The sequence below is a fragment of the Phyllobates terribilis genome, unplaced genomic scaffold (assembly GCF_046119375.1).
Source record: "Phyllobates terribilis strain yellow unplaced genomic scaffold, ASM4611937v1 Scaffold_7__3_contigs__length_470593459, whole genome shotgun sequence".
Classification (NCBI taxonomy): Eukaryota; Metazoa; Chordata; class Amphibia; order Anura; family Dendrobatidae; genus Phyllobates; species Phyllobates terribilis.
In genome coordinates this window covers 352,644,594-352,658,254 of record NW_027362767.1, presented here as the reverse complement: position 1 = coordinate 352,658,254, position 13,661 = coordinate 352,644,594, and positions in this window count along the sequence as shown.

Sequence of the window (13,661 nt, the reverse complement as noted above, 5' to 3'; positions counted from 1 at the left end):
AAAGAGCAAGGGTCCAGTGACACAGTCGTGGCTTCAATGTTTACTTGGAGATACTCCTGTACCATCGTCTCTAGGCGTTGACTATGTGTCAGACTTCTTGTCTCCTGTGGCCTTGCAAAGGATGGGCTAAAAAAGTGGTGAAATGATTCCGCAAAATTGATGTTACCAGCAGATACTGTGGTTCTGTTACGGTTTGAGTGCTGAACACTTGACGGTCCCACGGTTGGCAAGTTGGAACTGTGAGATTCACTACGTGCACCACTGGTATTTTGTGGAAAAGCACATGTAAGATTCTGCAACAGTCTCTGCTGATACTCCTGCATGCGTGCATCCCTTTCTATGGCAGGAATAATTTCTGCAAATTTACTTTTGTACCGGGGATCTAACAGTGTGGCAACCCAGTAGTCAGGATTATTTCTAATTCTCACAATTCAAGGGTCATGTTGCAGGTAGTGCAGCAAGAAGGCACTCATGTGTGTTGCGCATCCAGGAGCACCAAGTCCCTGTTGTGTTGGTGGCGAGGTAACAATCATGCTTCCTTCCTCTGTCCTCTCCTCCCAACCTCGCACAACAGAAATGTGATCAAGGTCTCCCTCATCTGATGAGTCTTCCATCAGTTCGTCCTCCACTTCTTCCTGGGCTCCTGCACCTTCCTCACTAGTTTGGCTGCTACCATGCGCCCTGGTAAAACCATCTCCCCCACCCTCACATGCCTGCCGCCTTGGTGCTGCCGACCTTCTGGACCTTGCAGATGTTAGCCCTTCCGCATACAACTCCTCCTCCTCTACTTCCTCCACCTCCTCTTGTGCCACCACCTGACTCCGAATTCTGTTTAACATGTGCTCCAGCATGTAAATCACCGGAATAGTCATGCTGATAATGGCATCGTCAGCACTAAACATCTTCGTCGCCATTTCAAAACTGTGCAGAAGGGTGCATAGGTCCCTGATCTGAGACCACTCCTCCAGCGTGATTTGCCCCACCTCTGAATCTCGTTGGCCCAGGCTATACGTCAGAACGTATTGCACCAGGGCTTGTCGGTGCTGCCACAGTCGCTGCAACATGTGCAGAGTTGAATTCCACCGGGTAGGCACATCGCATTTTAGCCGGTGAAGTGGCAGGCCCAACGACTTCTGTAGAGATGTAAGTCGCTGAGCAGGGGGATGCGAACGGCGGAAGTGAGCACACAGCGACCGTGCCCTCTGCAGAAGGCCATCTAGTCTGGGATAGTGGGCTAAAAATTGCTGGACAACCAGGTTCAACACGTGAGCCATACAAGGCACGTGTGTGACATTGCCCCAGCGAAGGGCCGCACCCAGGTTTGCAGCATTGTCGCACACGGCCTTCCCTGGTTTCAGGTCCAGTGGAGACAACCATTCATGAAATTGGTTCTCCAGAGCTGACCACAACTCCTCAGCTGTGTGACTCACATTTCCCAGACATTTCAATGTAAAAACCGCCTGATGACGTTGAGCCCTACTGCCAGCATAGTAAGGAGGTGTGCAGGATCCCTTCTGCGCAGTTAGAAAGCTTGTGGCATGACCAGACAGGCTTTGGGTGCAGGTGGATGACCGAGAGGAGGTTGAGGAGGCAGAAGCAGTGGAGGAACTTTGACATAAAGAGGATTGACGCACAACTCGTGGGGACGGCAAGACTTGGACAGCAGCCCCTTGTCCTGCTGTCACCATAGTTACCCAGTGCCCAGTCAGCGACATGTAACGCCCCTGTCCATGCCTACTCGTCCAAGTGTCTGTGGTGAAATGCACCCTGTCACACACAGAGTTTCTCAAAGAAGCGGTGATGTTGTGTGCGACATGCTGGTGGAGCGCAGGCACACCTTTCTTTGAGAAGTAGTGCCGACTGGGCATCTGGTACTGGGGCACTGCGACGGACATAAGGTCTCGAAAATCCTCTGTGTCCACCAGGCGGAAAGGCAGCATTTCTGTAGCCAAGAGCTTGCAGATGGTGAAATTCAACCTCTTAGCTTTCTCATGGCTAGGAGGAAATGGTGTTTTACTTGTCCACATCTGAGGGACTGAGGGCTGGCTATTGTGCTTAGACGGGGTTGATAAGGGTGTCCCCGGCAAACTGCCGCTCTGTGAGGAAGATGCAGGTGGACATGTTAGGTTGCCTTCATCCAAAGGTGGTGCTATCGATGTCGGACAGCGCTCAACACCAGCTGGTGTTACCACCTCCAAAGAAAATGATGACCTGCCAATCACGCTGGCTGTTGCGGGTAAAGAGGTGGCAGGTCTGCGCCCCAAAACAGGTGTGACTGCTGTCCCCCCAGTCACAGAGGATGAAGAGGCCGCGGATGCACAAGATATGGCAGACGGTGGTCGGCCCGGCCGGCTAGGCCGCATTGTAGCACACTGAGCTTCCCACTGCAACTTATGCTTCATGTCCATGTGCCGGTTCATGCATGAAGTACTCAAACTATGTATTTTTTGGCCTCTACTTAGCTTTTGCTGACAAATGTTACAGATAACACGAGCTGGGTCATCTTTATCGATCTGAAAAAATGCCCAGGCTATGCAAGGCTTAGCACCCATGCGACCTGAAGAGCCACCACGACTTGTGGTGAGAGGCAGAGTTGTGTTTGAGGATGCAGTTGTTGACGTGCTTCCAGTACTACGTCTCTGTCCAGGAAGGCGCAACCTGACCTCGTCGTCACTAGCATCTTCCTCCACCTCCTCTGCTGACCTCATCTCTTGGCTGACTGTGGGTTGACAGTAAGTGGGATCTCCGACCTCATCATCATCACCCTGTGCGTTATCACACCCGTCGTCCTCAGAGCCAACCTGTTCCTGCCCTGACAAAAAACTAAAGTTGTCGCTCCAATCAGGTATTTGAGTCTTATCATCGTCTTCCTCATTGTCTCCACCAACAGGAGTTACAGTTTGGGAATGAGGGTCTACATTATGGTCAGAACCTTCTGCGTCTGGTCCTGGATCCGACTCATAAAGATTCTGGGCATCAGTGCAGATAATTTCCTCGTCTGGATTCACAGATGCGCTGGAGTCGACCTCTGATTCCCAGGCTATAGTATGAGTAAACAGCTCTGCAGACTCAACCATCTGTTCTACCTCATACTCAGACGGGCAGCTGGAGATTTGGGAGCTGTGAGGAAGCAAGTGCGATTTGGGTGACACCTTTGAGGACTGGAGTATTTGTGATGTTGAAGTTGATGTGGAGGAGAGCCCACTTAACCCCTTAAGCCCCGCGGGTGGTTTGCACGTTAATGACCGGGCCAATTTTTATAATTCTGACCACTGTCACTTTATGAGGTAATTACTCTGGAACGCTTCAACGGATCCCCCTGATTCTGAGATTGTTTTTTCGTGACATATTGTACTTCATGATTGTGGAAAAATTTCTTCGATATCACTTGCGTTTATTTGTGAAAAAAACGTAAATTTGGCGAAAATTTTGAAAATTTTGCAATTTTCAAAATTTGAATTTTTAAGCCCTGAAATCAGAGCGATATGTCACACAAAAGAGTTAATAAATAACATTTCCCACATGTCTACTTTACATCACCACAATTTTGGAACCAAAATTTTTTTTTGTTAGGGAGCTATAAGGGTTAAAAGTTGACCAGCGATTTCTTATTTTTCCAACAAAATTTACAAAACCATTTTTTTAGGGTCCACATCACATTTGAAGTCACTTTGAGAGGTCTTTATGACAGAAAATACCCAAAAGTGACACCATTCTAAAAACTGCACCCCTCAAGGTGCTCAAAACCACATTCAAGAACTTTATTAACCCTTCAGGTGCTTCACAGGAATTTTTTGAATGTGGAAGAAAAAAATGAACATTTAACTTTTTTCACAAAAATGTTACTTTAGACCCAATTTTTTTTATTTTCACAGGGGTAACAAGAAAAAATGGACCCCAAAATTTGTTGTGCAATTTCCCCTGGGCACTCAGATACCCAATATTTGGGGAAAAAATACTGTTTGGGCGCACGGCAGGGCTCGGAAGGGAAGGAGCGCCATTTGACTTTTTGATTGTAAAATTTGCTTGAATAATTAGCGGACGCCATGTTGTGTTTGGAGAGCCCATGTGTGCCCAAACATTGGAGCTCCCCCACAAGTGACCCCATTTTGGAAACTAGACCCCCCAAGGCACCTTTCTAGATGCATAGTGAGCACTTGGAACCCCCAGGTGCTTCACAAATTGATTCGTAACAATGAAAAAGTGAAAAAAAAAAACACTTTTTCATTTTTATGAATCAATTTGTGAAGCACCTGAGGGTTCCAAGTGCTCACAATGCATCTAGATAGGTGCCTTGGGGGGTCTAGTTTCCAAAATGGGGTCACTTGTGCGGGAGCTCCAATGTTTGGGCACACAGCGGCTCTCCAAACGCAACATGGTGTCGCTAACAATTTGAGCCGATTTTCCGTTAAATTTGTTAGAGGACACCATGTTGCATTTAGAGAGTCCCTGTGTGCCCAAACATTGGAGCTCCCCCACAAGTGACCCCATTTTGGAAACTAGACCCCCCAAGGCACCTATCTAGATGCATAGTGAGCACTTGGAACCCCCAGGTGCTTCACAAATTGATTCGTAACAATGAAAAAGTGAAAAAAAAAACACTTTTTCATTTGTATGAATCAATTTGTGAAGCACCTGAGGGTTCCAAGTGCTCACTATGCATCTAGATAGGTGCCTTGGGTGGTCTAGTTTCCAAAATGGGGTCACTTGTGGGGGAGCTCCAATATTTGGGCACACAGCGGCTCTCTAAATGCAACATGGTGTCCGCTAACAAATTTAACGCAAAATTGGCTCAAATTGTTAGTGACACCATGTTGCGTTTGGAGAGCTGCTGTGTGCCCAAACATTGGAGCTCCCCCACAAGTGACCCCATTTTGGAAACTAGACCCCCCAAGGCACCAATCTAGATGCATAGTGAGCACTTGGAACCCCCAGGTGCTTCACAAATTGATTCGTAACAATGAAAAAGTGAAAAAAAAAACACTTTTTCATTTTTATGAATCAATTTGTGAAGCACCTGGGGGTTCCAACTGCTCACTATGCATCTAGATAGGTGCCTTGGGGGGTCTAGTTTCCAAAATGGGGTCACTTGTGGGAGAGCTCCAATGTTTGGGCACACAGGGTCTCTCTAAATGCAACATGGTATCCGCTAACAAATTGAATGGAATATCGGCTCAAATTGTTAGCGGACACCACATTGCGTTTGGAGAGCCCCTCTGTGCCCAAACTTTGGAGCTCCCCCACAAGTGACCCCATTTTGGAAACTAGACCCCCCAAGGCACCTTTCTAGATGCATAGTGAGCACTTGGAACCCCCAGGTGCTTCACAAATTGATTCGTAATAATGAAAAAGTGAAAAAAAAAACACTTTTTCATTTTTACGAATCAATTTGTGAAGCACCTAGGGGTTCCAAGTGCTCACTATGCATCTAGATAGGTGCCTTGGGGGGTCTAGTTTCCAAAATGGGGTCACTTGTGGGGGAGCTCCAATGTTTGGGCACACAGGGACTCTCTAAATGCAACATGGTATCCGCTAACAAATTGAATGGAAAATCGGCTCAAATTGTTAGCGGACGCCACATTGCGTTTGGAGAGCCCCTCTGTGCCCAAACTTTGGAGCTCCCCCACAAGTGACCCCATTTTGGAAACTAGACCCCCCAAGGCACCTTTCTAGATGCATAGTGAGCACTTGGAACCCCCAGGTGCTTCACAAATTGATTCGTAACAATGAAAAAGTGAAAAAAAAAACACTTTTTCATTTGTATGAATCAATTTGTGAAGCACCTGAGGGTTCCAAGTGCTCACTATGCATCTAGATAGGTGCCTTGGGTGGTCTAGTTTCCAAAATGGGGTCACTTGTGGGGGAGCTCCAATATTTGGGCACACAGCGGCTCTCTAAATGCAACATGGTGTCCGCTAACAAATTTAACGCAAAATTGGCTCAAATTGTTAGCGACACCATGTTGCGTTTGGAGAGCTGCTGTGTGCCCAAACATTGGAGCTCCCCCACAAGTGACCCCATTTTGGAAACTAGACCCCCCAAGGCACCTTTCTAGATGCATAGTGAGCACTTGGAACCCCCAGGTGCTTCACAAATTGATTCGTAATAATGAAAAAGTGAAAAAAAAAACACTTTCATTTTTACGAATTAATTTGTGAATCACCTAGGGGTTCCAAGTGCTCACTATGCATCTAGATAGGTGCCTTGGGGGGTCTAGTTTCCAAAATGGGGTCACTTGTGGAGGAGCTCCAATGTTTGGGCACACAGGGACTCTCCAAATGCAACATGATATCCGCTAACAATTTGAGCCGACAATTTGTTAGCGGATATCATGTTGCATTTGGAGAGTCCCTGTGTGCCCAAACATTGGAGCTCCCCCACAAGTGACCCCATTTTGGAAACTAGACCCCCCAAGGCACCTATCTAGATTCATAGTGAGCACTTGGAACCCCAGGTGCTTCACAAATTGATTCATAAAAATGAAAAAGTGTTTTTTTTTTCACTTTTTCATTTTTACGAATCAATTTGTGAAGCACTTGGGGGTTCCAAGTGCTCACTATGCATCTAGAAAGGTGCCTTGGGGGGTCTAGTTTCCAAAATGGGGTCACTTGTGGGGGAGCTCCAAAGTTTGGGCACAGAGGGGCTCTCCAAACGCAATGTGGTGTCCGCTAACAATTTGAGCCGATTTTCCATTCAATTTGTTAGCGGATACCATGTTGCATTTAGAGAGTCCCTGTGTGCCCAAACATTGGAGCTCCCCCACAAGTGACCCCATTTTGGAAACTAGACCCCCAAGGCACCTATCTAGATTCATAGTGAGCACTTGGAACCCCAGGTGCTTCACAAATTGATTCATAAAAATGAAAAAGTGTTTTATTTTCACTTTTTCATTTTTACGAATAAATTTGTGAAGCACCTGGGGGTTCTAAGTGCTCACTATGCATCTAGATAGGTGACTTGGGGGGTCTAGTTTCCAAAATGGGGTCACTTGTGGGGGAGCTCCAATGTTTGGGCACACAGGGGCTCTCCAAACGCAACATGGCGTCCGCTAACAATTTGAGCCGATTTTCCATTCAATTTGTTAGCGGACACCATGTCGCGTTTGGAGAGCCCGTGATGTGCCTAAACAGTGGAGCTCCCCCACAAGTGTCCCCATTTTGGAAACTATACCCCTCAAAGATTTTATTAAGGTGTATAGTGAACATTTTGAACCCAGAGGTACGGCACATTATTTGTTTACATTAGGTCATCATATTGAATAAGTTGTCATTATTCTTGAGCGCAAGTGCTCGCTACTTGAGTTTGCATCGGGTACTCAGGTATGCACCATGTACAGCGTGTGCTCGAGTGACATGCTCGAGTCCCTGCTCCGCATGTTTCACGGTTATTATACACCCAAAACAAACCATGCGGGGATCGCTCGTGCATGGCAGGCAATCCCCGTAAAGTTTTTTGGCCGCGAAGCATATGGGGCAGAGACTCTAGCATGTCACTCAAATACCCACGATACTAAATGCATACCAGAGCACCCGATGCAAACTCAAGTAGCGAGCACTTGCTCTCAACACTAGTCGCCATATCGTCATCTTTTTTTCTTACTTTTGAAAAAAATCCCAACCCCAGCCCTAACCCTAGCACAACCCTAGCCCCAGCACAACCCTAGCCCCAGCACAACCCTAGCCCCAGCACAACCCTAGCCCCAAACCCAGCCCTAACCCTAGCCCAATCCTAACTCAAGAGTTTATTTTTGACGCCGTTCCTTGTGCGGTATAAGTGATTAGACGACTTTATTCTTCGGGTCGGTGTGATTACAGCAATGCCAGAATCATATGGGGTTTTTATGACTGACAGCTGTCACACACTAAAAGACGCATTTTTTGTAAAATCTAGTTTTTGCATCGCCAAATTTTGAGAGCTATAATTTTTCCAGATTTTGGCAGACAGTCATGTGACAGCTCGTTTTTTGCGGGATGACTTGACGTTGTTATTGGTGCCATTTTCAGGCACGTGACATTTTTTGATCGCTTTCTATTCCGATTTTTGGGAGGCAGAATAAACAAAAACCAACAATTCAGGAATTGTTTTTTTTTTTTTTTTTATTCTGTTCCGCGTGTGGTAAAATTGATGAGGCAGCTTTACTCTTCGGGTCAGTATGTTTACAGCGGTACCACATTTGTATCATTTTTCTATGTTTTGGCGCTTATACACAATAAAAGCTATTTTATAGAAAAAAATATTTTTTAGTATCGCTTTATTCTGAGAGCTATAACTTTTTTACTTTTCGGCTGATGGAGCTATATGGCAGCTTGTTTTTTGCGGGACGAGATGACGTTTTCAGCGGTATCATTTTTATTTATATGCGTCTTTTTGATCGCGTGTTATTCCACTTTTTGTTTGGCGGTATGGTGATAAAGCATTGTTTTTTGCTTGTTTTTTTTTTTTACCGTGTTCACTGAAGGGGTTAACTAGTGGGACAGTTTTATAGGTCAGGTTGTTCCGGACGCGGCGATACCAAATATGTGTACTTTTATTGTTTTTTTTTATTTTTTTTATAATAATATTTATTGATGGGTACATTATATTTTTATTTTTGGTGTATTATTTTTTTTATTTTTTTATAATATTTTTGCACATTTTTTTTTTTTTTCCACTTTCACACAGTTTATACACTTTATTACTTTGTCCAACTCTGGGACTTTCACTTTTTTTTTTCTGATCGCCTGCATGGCACAGGAATGGAGCACCATCCCTATGCCATGAAGGCTGTCAGAAGTGCACAGTGTGAAGATTGCTTGGAGATGCACTGCGCATGTCCAAGCAATCTTCCTGCTCTCTGGTGACCCGGATGTTGTCATGACGACATCGGGTCGTCATGGCAACACCCGGGAAGCCTTTGCAGACTGCGCTGGAAGCCGGAAGAGGAGGTGAGTATCGCCGATCACCTCCCCTTGCCCCCGCAATGCCGCGATCGACTTCGATCGACTTCGATCGCAGCATCGCGGGGGTTAATGTGCTGGGAGCGGTGCGTGACCGCTCCCTGCACATAGTACCGGGTGTCAGCTGTGACAATCAGCTGACACCCGGCGGCGATCGCGCCCGCACAGCCTGTGTGCGCGCGCGATCGCGATGACGTACTAATACGGGTCTGGCTCTTAAGTCCCAGGGCACAGACGCGTATTAGTACGTCAGATGTTATTAAGGGGTTAAAGGAGCACTTGATATCCGTTGAAGCACCTGCTGTTTTTGTGCCTCATCTGGAATTTGTAGCGATTGGCGTGGCCGTAAGAAAGGGATCTTATCACATTGTCCGCTAAAAGAAGTAGACATTTTAGTTTGGCTGGAAGATGGTCTTTCTTCTGCAGATGTTACTGTTGTTTTAACACCTACCCCATGGACACAACCATTTTTCCCCTTCCCAACACGCCTATTCCCCTTTCCACCAGCAGCAGGCCTTTTTCCACTCATTTTGGTGGTTAACTAATTCACAACTCTGGAGTTGTTTGCACAAAAAAACAATGGATGGTAACCGAGCAGAGCTGAGTGGCCAAACTGTGGTATTAGGCCAAAACTAATGGCTGGGTTAGATGCAGAAAAAAATTATTTTGAATTTGCAACCTGATGGAGGTCAGTATAGATGGACTAATACAACAAGTCCCACACACAGCTAGAAGCCCAAATATTTTTTCAGAGGTACTGTAGATGCAGATAAAAATTAGTTTTAATTTGCAACCTGATGGAGGTCAGTATAGATGGACTAATAGAGAAAGTCCGACACACTACTAGAAGGCCAAATATTTTTTCAGAGGTAGATGCAGAAAAAAATATATTCAGTTTGCAACCTGATGGAGGTCAGTATAGATGGACTAATAGAACAAGTCCCACACACTGCTAGAAGCCCAAATATTTTTTCAGAGGTACTGTAGATACAGATAAAAATTAGTTTTAATTTGCAACCTGATGGAGGTCAGTATAGATGGACTAATAGAGAAAGTCCGACACACTACTAGAAGGCCAAATATTTTTTCAGAGGTAGATGCAGAAAAAAATATATTCAGTTTGCAACCTGATGGAGGTCAGTATAGATGGACTAATAGAACAAGTCCCACACACTGCTAGAAGCCCAAATATTTTTTCAGAGGTACTGTCGATGCAGATAAAAATTAGTTTTAATTTGCAACCTGATGGAGGTCAGTATAGATGGACTAATAGAGAAAGTCCGACACACTACTAGAAGGCCAAATATTTTTTCAGAGGTAGATGCAGAAAAAAATATATTCAGTTTGCAACCTGATGGAGGTCAGTATAGATGGACTAATAGAACAAGTCCCACACACTGCTAGAAGCCCAAATATTTTTTCAGAGGTACTGTAGATGCAGATAAAAATTAGTTTTAATTTGCAACCTGATGGAGGTCAGTATAGATGGACTAATAGAGAAAGTCCGACACACTACTAGAAGGCCAAATATTTTTTCAGAGGTAGATGCAGAAAAAAATATATTCAGTTTGCAACCTGATGGAGGTCAGTATAGATGGATTAATAGAACAAGACCCACACACAGCTAGAAGCCCAATATTTTTTCAGAGGTAGATGCAGAAAAAAATATATTCAGTTTGCAACCTGATGGAGGTCAGTATAGATGGACTAATAGAACAAGTCCCACACACTGCTAGAAGCCCAAATATTTTTTCAGAGGTACTGTAGATGCAGATAAAAATTAGTTTTAATTTGCAACCTGATGGAGGTCAGTATAGATGGACTAATAGAGAAAGTCCGACACACTACTAGAAGGCCAAATATTTTTTCAGAGGTAGATGCAGAAAAAAATATATTCAGTTTGCAACCTGATGGAGGTCAGTATAGATGGACTAATAGAACAAGTCCCACACACTGCTAGAAGCCCAAATATTTTTTCAGAGTTACTGTAGATGCAGATAAAAATTAGTTTTAATTTGCAACCTGATGGAGGTCAGTATAGATGGACTAATAGAGAAAGTCCGACACACTACTAGAAGGCCCAATATTTTTTCAGAGGTAGATGCAGAAAAAAATATATTCAGTTTGCAACCTGATGGAGGTCAGTATAGATGGACTAATAGAACAAGTCCCACACACTGCTAGAAGCCCAAATATTTTTTCAGAGGTACTGTAGATGCAGATAAAAATTAGTTTTAACTTGCAACCTGATGGAGGTCAGTATAGATGGACTAATAGAGAAAGTCCGACACACTACTAGGAGGCCAAATATTTTTTCAGAGGTAGATGCAGAAAAAAATATATTCAGTTTGCAACCTGATGGAGGTCAGTATAGATGGACTAATAGAGAAAGTCCGACACACTACTAGAAGGCCAAATATTTTTTCAGAGGTAGATGCAGAAAAAAATATATTCAGTTTGCAACCTGATGGAGGTAAGTATAGATGGATTAATAGAACAAGACCCACACACAGCTAGAAGCCCAATATTTTTTCAGAGGTAGATGCAGAAAAAAATATATTCAGTTTGCAACCTGATGGAGGTCAGTATAGATGGACTAATAGAAAAAGTCCCACACACTGCTAGAAGCCCAAATATTTTTTCAGAGGTACTGTAGATGCAGATAAAAATTAGTTTTAATTTGCAACCTGATGGAGGTCAGTATAGATGGACTAATAGAGAAAGTCCGACACACTACTAGAAGGCCAAATATTTTTTCAGAGGTAGATGCAGAAAAAAATATATTCAGTTTCTAACCTGATGGAGGTCAGTATAGATGGACTAATAGAACAAGTCCCACACACTGCTAGAAGCCCAAATATTTTTTCAGAGGTACTGTAGATGCAGATAAAAATTAGTTTTAACTTGCAACCTGATGGAGGTCAGTATAGATGGACTAATAGAGAAAGTCCGACACACTACTAGAAGGCCAAATATTTTTTCAGAGGTAGATGCAGAAAAAAATATATTCAGTTTGCAACCTGATGGAGGTCAGTATAGATGGACTAATAGAACAAGACCCACACACAGCTAGAAGCCCAATATTTTTTCAGAGGTAGATGCAGAAAAAAATATATTCAGTTTGCAACCTGATGGAGGTCAGTATAGATGGACTAATAGAACAAGTCCCACACACTGCTAGAAGCCCAAATATTTTTTCAGAGGTACTGTAGATGCAGATAAAAATTAGTTTTAACTTGCAACCTGATGGAGGTCAGTATAGATGGACTAATAGAGAAAGTCCGACACACTACTAGAAGGCCAAATATTTTTTCAGAGGTAGATGCAGAAAAAAATATATTCAGTTTGCAACCTGATGGAGGTCAGTATAGATGGACTAATAGAACAAGTCCCACACACTGCTAGAAGCAAAAATATTTTTTCAGAGGTACTGTAGATGCAGATAAAAATTATTTTTAATTTGCAACCTGATGGAGGTCAGTATAGATGGACTAATAGAGAAAGTCCGACACACTACTAGAAGGCCAAATATTTTTTCAGAGGTAGATGCAGAAAAAAATATATTCAGTTTGCAACCTGATGGAGGTCAGTATAGATGGACTAATAGAACAAGTCCCACACACTGCTAGAAGCCCAAATATTTTTTCAGAGGTACTGTGGATGCAGATAAAAATTAGTTTTTAATTGCAACCTGATGGAGGTCAGTATAGATGGACTAATAGAGAAAGTCCGACACACTACTAGAAGGCCAAATATTTTTTCAGAGGTAGATGCAGAAAAAAATATATTCAGTTTGCAACCTGATGGAGGTCAGTATAGATGGACTAATACAACAAGTCCCACACACAGCTAGAAGCCCAATATTTTTTCAGAGGTAGATGCAGAAAAAAATATATTCAGTTTGCAACCTGATGGAGGTCAGTATAGATGGACTAATAGAACAAGTCCCACACACTGCTAGAAGAACAAATATTTTTTCAGAGGTACTGTAGATGCAGATAAAAATTAGTTTTAATTTGCAACCTGATGGAGGTCAGTATAGATGGACTAATAGAATGATGCTATGCCCAAAAGATTTTACTTCACTAGGTGCGGTAAAAAAATTGGTATTCTATACACAGGTGGTATATCTTGCAACACAGATAGGCTACTCCACTGACTAACACACTCTGCAATAGGCCAAAAAGGATTAGCTTTGCTAGATTCAGCCAAATGCTGTGAAAAAAACTTGCACAGCACTGGCACAGACCTGCCTGGCAAAAACTGATAGGAACTCATGTAACCTAGTCCTGAAAAGGACTCCAATTACAATTAGTCTTTACTCCCACAACCTATCTATTTAAGACCACAGACCTCCCTGATAAAAGTCGTAGGAAATGCTGTAACCTAGTCCTTAAAAGGACTGCAATCACAACTATTCCCTACTCCCAAGCTATCTGTATATTTGTGCGAAAATTGGCTTGAAATTAACAAGGTATAGCGCACACAGCAACAGCGGTGCCGTCTAACACGCAGCTGCAGCAGTGAGAAAATGGTGGCGACGGGGAAAATGGCTTGGTCTTATAGGGCAAGGACATGTGACATACACTGCCAATCACACATGCCCTTGCTTGTGTGAAAAAAAGCACTTCGCTCCGTGTGTGCGCTGCTGATAGGCTGACAGATTGCACCTCCCCACTGTAAATGCGGGAAAGAGAAAAAAAAATGGAGATCTTCATTGTTCCT